Source organism: Lactuca serriola, chromosome 2, assembly GCF_051521515.1.
Source record: "Lactuca serriola cultivar US96UC23 chromosome 2, Lser_US96UC23_V15, whole genome shotgun sequence".
In the NCBI taxonomy this organism is placed as follows: Eukaryota; Viridiplantae; Streptophyta; class Magnoliopsida; order Asterales; family Asteraceae; genus Lactuca; species Lactuca serriola.
The window spans coordinates 96,757,295-96,769,828 of NC_136409.1; positions in this window are offsets into that span (position 1 = coordinate 96,757,295).

The following is a 12,534-nucleotide window of genomic DNA, read 5'->3' on the forward strand; positions in this document are numbered from 1 at the left end:
ACTTTTTGTAAAAATGACGTTCTTGGCCCAAAAAGCCAAAAAATTTACAATTAAGGCCCAATTTTTGTAAGAATAACACTTTAGTCTCCATTCTGTTCAAAACTTGTGTTGATGACTAGTTTGTGGTAAAAATAACATTTTACACCCATTTTTGTCAAAAATATCATTCTTGGCTTGATTTTTGTGAAAATACACATTTTCTGGTTTTTGAGTAATTCCGACCTAGTTGTTGGAAAATTTGTATAAAAATCATCGTAAGTCGAAATTTGGATCCGTAAATTCTGGAAGTTTGGAAATTTTGTCTACTTTGTTCAAAAATTTTTCTCATAATTTTTAATGGCTTCTAACAAGTGTGAAATTGCTCACCTTCACAGGCTGGCCCGAAATTATTTCAAATCTTATAGGCAGTTTTGTAAAATTCACCAAAACTTATAGAAAAATCGTATGAAAACGTGAGAGTATTCATTTTAAAGGTGGAAACCTAAACTTCTTGCATGTAAAACAGTTTTGAAAAATATTTCCAATAAGAGGGTCAAAACAGTTCGAGATTGGGCTAAAACTTTCCTGTCAAAAGCTGATTTTTGAGTATAAGTTATGGATCTTTGAGCACAACACTCATTTTTTCTATTTTAAGTGTATAATTCCCAGATCTACAAGTTTATATGTAATATATGTGATAAAACATACTTTTCTCAAGGTTCTTATGAAGATCCAACTGATAAACTTCAAGTTTTTAACATATTTTTAGATTAATGAAGTAATCAACACATAATCACCAAATAATTCATGGAAAACACACATAGTCATGCATATACACATAGATCTACACAAAGCAACTTGTATTCTCCCCAAAAATCATATGAAAACCTAAAAAGGGGTATGAACTCACCTTGGGGTGTTGGGTTCGGTTTTTGGTGAAGAGATGATAAGAAGTGGTGTTGTTTTTCGGCCTAGCTTGTCTCTTGAGGAGATCTTCGAAGTTGATATGATTCTAGGGGAATGGACAAGAGATTGATGATATTTGATGAAAGATCTTAGCATAAAGATGAAGTTTAACATCTAAGTCATGAAGTAACTTACCAAGTTAGGATCTTTGATGAGGTACTCTTGAACATACTAGCACACTCATGAAATTTTGGAGTAAAAGATGGAAGAAACTCTTGAAGTTTAGAGAGGAAATGGAGTGTAAAGATGAAGTTGGAATGAATTATTGTGTGAGAGGGAGAGAGTGGTCGAATTTTAAAGGGGAGGAGAGAGAGATTGAAGTGATGTTTGCATGGAAGACCACCATGCAAACATGAGGTGTCTTATGCACATAATTCCTCATTTATCTCTTTTTTTGTTTAAACGCATAATGGATAATGGGTAATGGGCCGAAAATTTGGGCTTAAGACAAGGGAGGTAGATTAGCTTGGACCATTTCTAGCATTGGTTCGAATTTATGAGGCCCAATAAGGAATTTCCGGCCCATTGGGCCTTTAGGGTATCTCACAGCCCAATAGTATAAAAGAATGGGTTCTAAGGTCCATTATGGTTAATTGGAGTTGTTATGGCCCAATAAGGTCTATTAGGGTTAGAATAAATCATTCTAGGCCCAAATGGTCCAAAATGTTATAGATTTGATGAATTTATGTTTTATTGGCCCCTTAGGCCCAATAAGAAAGTCCTAGTCCATAATGAGCTTGAGCCGGGATTTCTAGGGTTTCCAACCCTTATTTGCCCATATGAGATGTATTTGAATGAGCATAGAGTGTAGTATTCACTTAGAGTACAAGACTTACAATTGATGATGGTTTCATGAGAATAGAATTTCCTAGCAAAATGACAGTTGTGACATGCAAGTAGGAGGGGAGTCGGAAAAAAACAGTCAACAATGGGAGAGCAAGAAGGAAAGGGAAAACGGTCGCGTAGAACCTCCAACATGGTGGACTGCGAATGAAGAATACGCGTTGGTAGTGTTGTGATGCGGGACATCAAAAAAATCCAACTCAGGGAAACGATATGAGAAAAGTCACATTTTGGGAAGTTATGATCGGGAAATGTCACATCCCGAATCCTTAGGTACCAATCTATTTATTTATTAGTTCGAGCATTGAGGATTTTCGAATTACGTGGGGCGTACTAGCCATATACATCGGGTGTAAGTCCTTATTTGAGTCAGGACGGAGGTAGCGTACACTAGGCGTATGAGGGAGTATGTCGGGCGTCCGTGGGCTGATGCCAAACCCTAAATTACAGGGTTTCACCCCTATTTAAACACATTAACTCACCCTTAGAACTCCCATAATCAGCCTCCATTCCCTTTAAACCCTAATATCGAACCCTAGCCTTGAAATTGAAGATCTTGGAGCCTTTTTGGTAATTTTGTGAATTCTTGTTGAGGAAGAAGGTCAATAAAGAAGGTGGTGTTGCATGTAAGCTTGTGGATCCAGAAACTACCTCACTTTATGCATCTTTTGAAGGTATAAAGTCCACACCTTGCTAATGTTCTTTCTAGATCTCTTTAGATAGGTTTATATGAGCTTTTTTTCCCAAAGCTTCGACCTTTGTGAATATGGGGTACTCCAGAGCATATTGGATGTCCTTTTACATGTTTGAGAATGCTTAGATTCATAAAAATGGTTGCTTGGTCATTTCCCTTGGTCCATGCATGAGTTAAGGTTGTGTTTGGCGCGCCACAACTAGCTGATAAGCTACCTTATTTTTCGAGCTTTTTTATGTTGTCGTGTTTGGTAAGCCAAAAAGTAGCTGATAAGCTAAGCTAGCTTTTTGAAAAGCTACTTAGACTAGCTTTTTAGGATTTTTTTTTAAAATTTTCCAAATACACCCCTTAATTAATTATAGAAACACATATTCTTACATGTCCTTTTATGTAATTTTATATATTTCAGCTAGTTTTACCAAACGTTATTTTTTATCAGCTAGCTTTTCAGCTATCAGCTAGCTTTTTATTTAACAGCTAGCTTTTCAGCCATCAGGTAGCTTTTCAGCTAACAGCTAGCTTTTCAGCTAGTCCGCCAAACATAGCCTAAGTGGCTTAGAGTGTTGTAAAAGTTAGGGCTTGGTGTTTTGTGCCCTACCTAGCCATGCAGAGGTTTAAATTCAGTGACTTTATAGGTTAAGACATGCTATAGTGGTCAGATCTGAAGTTGGAATAAGTGTCTTAAAGTTTTAAGACATAAAAGTTGGGGTTTTGGGACTAGGTGGAGTACGTCGGGCGTACTCCTGGCTACGACCCGCGTAGCCAGGCCCTTCCCTGGTTTTGCTGATTCGAGTTGTACGCCCCGCGTAGGAAAGCATACGCGCTGCGTACATACGAGAAATTTGACTATTTGACTTTTGCTAAAATTTGACTTTTTGGTCAAAAGATTTAGGGTTTTGGACCATGGAAGGGAAAAATGGTCTTTTTTCCCTTTAGGGGCGTAGTTGTGGGATGTGGACCTGTGAGTTAGGTTATGACCTTAATTGACTAGGATTACTTGTTGTGTTTAGTAGACAGAGTATAGCTCTAGCAGTTCGGGAGTGAGATTTACCAGTCATAAGTATCAGGGTGATTCTCCTCACTTATTGTCACCTATGTGGTAGAATAGTTGTGTAGATATACATGTGATGACCAGTTGGGTCAAAGTGATGCTACTGTGATATGTGATACTATGTGTGCTGAGACTTCAAGTAGTCTCCAGGGTTGTTGATAACCCATCGGGCATGCTGTTTGCCCACTGAGACTTTGGGTAGTGTCCAGGGTTGTTGATAACCCATAAATGTTTATTTGTGTTGTGTTGTGTGTGGTATTTTAGGGAAATCACTAATCTTTGTGCTTATAGTTGTTGATTATATATGTTGCAGGTACTTCTGAGGATCGCGGGAAAGTGAAGGTCTGATTGTACACACTCGCTAGGAGATTTTGTTATTGGGCATTATGTGGCACTTATTGGGTTTTGAGCATAACAAACAAAAACCTATGTGTGCATGCAACCCTAATTCTTGATCTATGTTTTCTCTAATTGAACATACAACTTTTGAACATTAAATGGAAAACCGTAATAGAGGTAGTATATTTTCGAAATCTGTAAAATAAGGTTTAGAAAATGTACCTTGATTGTTATATAGCAATAACAATGAAATCCTAGTATTCTTCAAACTTTGAGAACGAGCGTCACAAGTATCACGCCTCTAATAGATCACACCCAAACTAGCAAGAGGATGAGAGAGGAGAAAGGAGAGGGAGAGCTAAGATTTTTGGCTATTCCTTTAGGGTTTCTAGTGGCCAAAAATCATAAGCCCAAGGGGTCTATTTATAGTGCAGATAGGATGCCATGGATAACCTTAATTTGAATATAATATTATTAATTCAAATCTGGTAATCATCCACCTCCTTAATTATCCACATGGGATAATCTAGAAACCCTAGGTTATCCTTAGAAAAACCGTCCAACCTTCCCTAGGAAGGTTCTAAAACCTTTTGCTAAACTATTGAGCAATTGCACTTTAGCCCTTACACTTTTAATTAATTCTTTAAATCTTGAAATTAATTCCAATTAATTTCTGAGTAAATATTAGATTAATATTACTATTTCTAATTAATATATTATTTTCATAATATATTAACAAATTATTTATTTCAATTTATTAATCAAATAAAGAAAACAGGGTAAAATAGCCAAAGATTTTGAACCTACAGCATGATATCTCGTCATATCATTCAGTGTACTGTGAAACCAATAGTGCCCTCTCCCTGAATTTGGCGGTGGTCTCCGTCATAGTCTCGACAGTCTGGTGAAGGTCCTGGAACTCCCTTGACAGCTATTGCACCTCTATAGCTGGTGCAAACTCCCTCTGGAATCTCTGAACAAAGTCCTCCCATGTCATCTCTACCACCCCTGCTTTCCCCATGGCTCGAGTAACCTCCTCCCACCAGTCCCGCACACCATCTCTCAGGTGCTGAACCAAGGATGTGAATCCCACATTTTCCCCCTCAGGATAAGAGCTCGTTCGGTGAGCATTCTCCATGTTAGTGATCCAGCGTCGGCTAGCGATGGGTTCCTTAACTCCAAAGAACTCAGGCGCTCCACACGCCTTGAACTTCCAGAATGAGAGAGCTCGAGCGCCAATCTGACTCACAACAATCTCGGACCGAAATGACCTGATCCGTTCCTCCATGAGCTCTAAAATCCCCTCCTTGACGCTACCAAAAATTACAGGAGTAGCGTTAAGTATGCCGCAAGTAACCTCGACTGCAATAAGCTCATGCACCCTCTCATCAATTGGTTCAGCACCTGAACATGAACCCAAACAAGAGCCCGCACATGAACCTGAACCTCCCCGAGTAGTCATCACCATCCTCGAACTGAAAATACGACATAAAAGCAATCAATGAAAGAGGTTTGAGGGAATCCTTAACACCGGCCTCCTTAGAGTTTCCAAACCTACACTCATCTCGAGTACATGTCATATGCTTTCAGTAGTACGGGCCCGATACTACCTTCCACACAGACCTGTACCATCCCCAAGGCTAATCTAATTCCACTAAGTCACCACACTACAACACTAACAACCAATCATTCTAGGGCTATGATTGTCAAATGAAGATTCTACCCTAAGTCCAGAACCAAACAAGGAACATGAAATGAGTCCAAACCAATCATTCTAGGGCTATACAGTCCTAAGCATATACAACTTTGAAATCATACACATAACAAATAACTGAGCTGATATTAATTCCAAGTAATACATATCATCAAATTCTATCGAGCTATAAGGCATCACACAATACATAAGTATGGGTAACTTAGGAAACAGTTACTTGAGCTCGGCTGATTGCATGCATTGCACTCCCCTCTTTCTTAAAAGAATCTTTTTCAAAATCTCAAATTCTTTTTTTTCTTTTGAAAATATTATCATTTCCTTAGTTTGAGTTCTGACACACCCAAAAGTGTGACCGAATCCCTCAAACCAAGGCTTTGATACCAACTTGTAACAGCCTAAAAACCAGAATAAAATTGTTCATTTAAAAAAAAACAAGAGTTAAAACCATCATATTGTTTCAAAAACCATCACATAATAATAGTGCCAAATCATCAATGTACAATATTAAAAATATGGAAAATAGTGAGGAGCGAATGATGCACCATCAAGCCGAACCCTTCCCTTTAGTATTGGGAGTACCTAAAACCACAAATACAAATTGTAAGAAAAATCTTAGTGAGTTTCCCTAACATACCACATACACAAAAAATACAAGTTCCATGGGCTAACCCCATGGTCTATTCTTGCAATTTCGGGGGCCAAATCACGGTCTTACATACGAGTGTCATGGGATACCCCCATGGTCTTTCTTTACGATGCCTTGGACCAAATCCCGGTCTTACACACAAGTGTCATGGGATACCCCCCATGGCCTTTCATACAATTATAAAAAAGACAACAAGCATTCCACATAACAAGAAATAGGGCGGCATTGGTGCCTTCGACCCACGGATATGGTGAGAAAACTCACCTCAACTACTAAAATCCCACATAAACGCTCAGGCTTCTAGACTGAAGAAATCATCGTGCTAACTAAACAATAAAGTCCCAATAAACAGTTGTGTCATAATCTGGACTAAGTTACAACACATTCCTAATGTCCAGGTGGGATGGGCCAAACTAAACTTCAAAGCCCAATAAAATCCTAGGCCTATCACCCAAGATCCAATATGAGTCAATCAACTAAAGTGGTCCAACAGTAAGGAAATCCAAGGTCTAACCTCAACAAGAACGCCCATCGATTTGGGCCCAAAGCATATTTTAGACTGAACTGGGCCGTACACCCAACGTATCCACCGATACGCGTAGTGTACTCGGCCGGAGCGTGAGGTTCGCAACTAGGGATGCAATATGTGTGATGTACATGAAGCTACATATGGCATACACCCCCATGGAATTCATGCAAAAGTGTCTTAAAGCCTTAAGACCTTTAAAGCCATAAAGTTGCAAACTTTATACCTTTAGATGGCTACAATGAGTCCAACTCTAAAACCTAGCTTATTTCACCCCTTTCGACACTCACTCTTGAATGGGGACTAAAACAGGTCCAACCTTGCACCTTAAAGATTTAAGATGTCTAGAAATGTCTAAAATACAACTTGAAAGCTTAGGAGTAGCTAATAATCACCAAGATCTAAACTTTGGGGATGAGAAGGAAAAAACTAGCCTCAACTAGAACTTAATGAACCACAAACCAAGTTTGGACCTTTAACCTTCCTAGTGTTAAAAAATAAAGAGAAGATATTGGATCCAAAGTCTTGAGGGAATGCTTTCTTCTTGAATAACCTTATTCACAACCAAAAATCACACACAATCACTCTAAAAAGCTTAAAATGCTTTAAATGAACTAGGTTTTGCTAAGAGGGTCGAGAAAGGAAATGGAGGCTGAGGTAGGGGAAAGTCTTGGGCCATAATGAGGTTTAAATGGTGCACAACCCCTAATTATTAGGGTTTTGGTCTGAGACATGTATTCCCTGCGTAATGGAGCACACACATCTTACTCGCACAGGGCCTAGTACGTTGAACGTACCAAGACATGCACCCCGTGTACACGAGCAACACCAAAAATTCAATATTTTGACTTTAGGGACCTTTTTTGCAAGAAAATCAAAACTCAAGGGTTCAAAATCAAAACTAATCATTATAGATGCTACATATAATATGGATCACCTAACACAATTTTGAGAGTTAGATAAAACTAACACTCTTTTTTTATTTTCAAACTCTTCAATCATGATGGGAATATAGAGAATTTTTCGTCAGTGTCAAGATTTGTTCTTGATTGATTGTTGTATCCACAAGATAGATCCATACCTTAGGAATTTCTATCTTAGGACACTACAATGCAGACCTCAATCTATACATTTTAGTGACTGTATTCTTGTTGTAATATTCATTCAAGTATGTTTTTGTAAAAATGATTCTTGTATATTACATATAATTGAATTTTGTTTGTATTATTTGTGTTTTTTCATTGATTGTATATCATTGTCATAATCATCTAAGATAGAAATCAAAAAGTAAATAATATATCAAGACCCCATCATCAAATCACATGTGGAAAAGCCAGATAAATTCAAAGGCTCGGATTTTTAGAGATGACAACAAAAGATGTTGTTTTATCTAACAAATTTTCATGTTTCCAATGTTCTCAATGATTATTCTCCATCCCCTACCACTGGTCCTACCACTACTAAAGAACAAATCAACCCATTACAGCCCACTTAGCATAACATAAAAGGGTTGTGGAATCCAGGAACTTGAATGAGTATAATTCCAGAAATTATATTTTGAATGTCTTAGATGATTCCCTCTTCAATATCTACTCCACAGTTGCTACTGCAAGAGGCATATGCGAATCATTGGAAAAGAAATATAAAACAAAAGTGGCATGTTCCGAGAAATTTGTGAATGGAAATTTCTTGAATTTCAAGATAGTGGATACCAAATATGTCCTCAAACAAGTGGAGGAACTTCAAGTAATTACTCATGATCTTGAAGTTGAAGGTATGAGAATAAATTCTAACTTTCTTGTTTGGTAGAATCATTAAAAAAAACTTCCTATTTCTTGAAAGAATTTCAAATTATATCTTAAGCACTTAAATTTGAGCAACTTGTGTTGAGTATTTGTGTTGAAGAAGGTAACAGATTGAATGAAAAGGATGATGCAAAGTCCTTAGAACCAAGTTCAAACTTTGTTGGAGAAACAAGTACATCCAAGACAAAGCATAACAACAAAAAAGGGGAGAATCGCTCCAAAAACTCTTCCAAAGATGGCAAAAACCATGGCACAAGCAAGAAGAATTCGAGTCCTTGCTATGTTTGTGGCATGAATGGACACAAGGCCAAGGATTACAGATTCAATAATGGTCAAGGAGGCAATAGTGGAGGAAACAATGGAGTGAACGATGGAAGCAATGGTAGAAATTCTGGTGAATGAACTGTTGGTCAAACTAATATGGTTGAATCACCAAATCAATTTGTCGTGATGATTCAAACCAATATGGTTAGTAATTATGTGGGTTGGTGGATTAATATTGGAGCCACAAGGCACATCTGCAACTCTTAAACCATGTTCTCTACATACCAAAAATTATTTGATTATGAACCTATGTTTATGGGGAATGATACTACTACAAAAGTTTAAGGAAAAGGAAAAATGAAGCGAAAGCTGAAATTGACTTCTGACAAAGAACTTGTTCTAAGTGATGTCTTGCACGTTCTTGAAATTACTAAGAATCTAATTTCTGATCCCATTCTTAGAAACAAGGGATTCAAACTTATATTTGAGTATGATAAGTTTGTTCTCACTAACGGTGGGGTGTATGCTGGAAAGGGATACCTTAGTGACCGTCTCCTCAAAGTCAGTGCTTTACCTGTGTACTATGGTGTTGAAACACCAAACAATGATGATGTAATGTTGATTCAGTAATTGGCATTACTAGCCCATCTTCTATGTCTATGCATCATCCTTCAATTTTATGGCATTCTCGATTGGAACATGTCAATTTTCGTTCTATACAAAGAATGGAAATACTTGGCATGTTACCAAAATGTTCTTTAGACAAAAATATGAAATGTGAAGTTTGTGTAGAATCAAAATTCTCATAACATCAAAATTATCAGAGCATCCTCCTAAATCAATAGAAAAATATAATGAAATTCTTAGCTTAATCCACTTTGTCTGATTTATGTTATTTTAGAGTAACGTCTACAAGAGGAGGAAAGAATTATTATATATCCTATATTTATGATATCAAAAAGTATTCCTATATTTATTTGTTAGATACCAAAGATTAAGCCTTAAAATCTTTTAAGAATTATAAGGCTGAAGTTGAGAATAAATTTGACAAAAATATCAAAATTTTAAGGTCATGCCGATGAGGAGAAAATGAGTCCAATGACTTTTCCGAATTTTGTTCTTTACATGGTATTATACATCAAACAACTGCTCTATACACACCTCAACAAAATGGAGTGGCTGAAAGGAAGAATAGAACATTAAAAAACATGATTAATTCAATGTTAATTACTTCTGGATCACCACATAAAATGCGAGGAGAAGCATGTCTTGCAAGAAATTCAATATTTAATAGAATTCCTCATAAAAAGAGTGATAAATCACCCTATCATATGTGGAAAGGGACATTACCCTCTTACAAAAGGATGAAAGTGTGGGTTTCCTTATTAAGGTACAAGTATCTCTTCCTAAGAGGACTGAACTTGGACCAAAACCATATATTGTATCTATCTTGGCCCTGTCATGAATAGTGCAGCCTATAGGTTTCTTGTGTATGAATCACATGTTGATGATATCCATAATCATACCATCATGGAATCAGCAAAGGATGAATTCTTTGAAAACATTTTTCCTTTTAAGGATAAAGGGAAAGAGGTTTCCTGCTCCAAGAAAAGACCTCTAGATGATAGATTGAATGAAACCATTCATGACAAAAGCTTACAATCAAATGAATAGAGTTCTTCTAAGGTTCAAGAAGAGAAATTAGAACCTAGAAGAAGCAAACGGGGTAAAATAGCCAAAGATTTTGAACCTGATTATATGACCTACATAGTGAATAAAGAACCCTAAACTTATAAGGATGTTATGGATTCTTCTGAAGCCCTTATTCAAAAGTGGAAATTAAAAGTGAGATTAACTCCATTATGTAGAATAACACTTGGAAATTGGTATATTTACCACATGGGAAAAACCAATTGAGCATAAATAAATGGATATTCAAGAAGAATTTTAGACCTGATGGTACCATTGAGAAGTACAAAGCTCATTTAGTAGCTAAAGGGTATCGTCAAAAGGAGGGTCAAGACTTCTTTGACACCTATTTACGTATTACAAGAATAACATCAATTCATATATTGGTAGAAATTGCAGCCATTCATAATTTAGAAATACACCAAATGGATGTGAAAACTGCTTTCTTGCATGGTGAACTAGATGAAGAGATTTATATTAATCAACTTGAAGGGGTTTTGATTAAAGGTCAAGAAAACAAATTTTGTAAGTTGCTCAGATCATTTTAAGGACTAAGACAGGCTCCAAAGCAATGGCATGAGAAGTTCGACAACACATTACTTTCTAATGGATTTAGAAGTAATGAATGTGATAAATGTGTTTATGTCAAATAATACAAGAATGACTTTGTCATCATATGCTTGTATGTAGATGATATACTTATAATGGATAATTTCTTGGATGTGATAAATCAAACCAAGAGAATGCTATACTCCTCCTTTTCCATGAGGCACTTGGGAATAGTATATGTGATCCTTGGTGTAAGAGTTCAAATAACAGCTAATAGATATACTCTTACTCAGTCTCATTATATTGAATGTGTAATAAAGAAATTTGGACACAATAATGACAAGTCGGTAGTCATCCCTTTGATCCTTCTAGTCATCTTAAGAAGAATAAAGGTGATAGTGTAGCTTAGCTAGAATATACTTAAGTTCTTAGAAGCTTAATGCATATTATGAATTATAATAGACCTGACTTGGCATATAGTCTAAGTAGATTGATGCATTACTCGCATAATACTGAGAAAGCTGGTATGCATTAGTAAGAGTGCTTAGATATTAAAAGCATACAATGGATTTTGGATTGAATTACACGAGATATTCTCTTATTCTCGAAGGATATTGTGATGCAAATTCGATTTCTAATACTTCTGAGGCAAAATTCATGAGTAGATATGTGTTCACTCTTCGTGGAGCTACTATATCTTGGAAATCATCTAAGCAAACTATTAATACTCGTTCTACAATGGAAGCATAGTTTTTTCCTTTAGACAAAGTTGTTGAATAGGTTGAATGGCTTAAAAGCTTCCTAGAATGTACTCCTCTGTGACCTCAACATGTTACTGCCATTGGTATACATTATAATAGTATGTCTACTCTCAATATAGCACAAAATCAAATATACAACTGCAAATCAAGACACATTAAGTGCATACACATTAAAATAAGAGACTTGCTAAAGAATTGAATCATTTCCATTAGTTACATAAAGTCAAAGAAAAATATAGTTGATCCTTTAACAAAATGCATTAGGAGAGAGCAAGAAGAAGATGATATGCAACATGTTGTAACGCCCGTAGATCCGGGCTAGTCAATTTAGAGATAATAGGGGTCGAAAACGACTTTTCGACAAAAGATTATTTAGAATGAAAAATCTTAACCAAGTTGTAGTATATGTTACAAAGTTTCCGTACATATAAAGAACGCCGAAATCCGAGTTATAACGAAGAAGTTATGGCCCGTCGAAGTTTTTCGGCAAAACCGGCACGACACCTAGAGACGTAAAAAGTGAATTTATGATAGAAGACTTTTTAGCCTTATTGATCTAAACCAAAGTTGTAGAGTATGTTAAACCGAGAAAATCCATAAAAAGAACGCCCAAATCTGACTTCGTATGAGGAAGTTATGATTTTTCAAAGTTTCGGCCTAGCAGTGTACAGCCCGAAACTTGAATTTTAGTTCGAGCGGTTTTTGGAT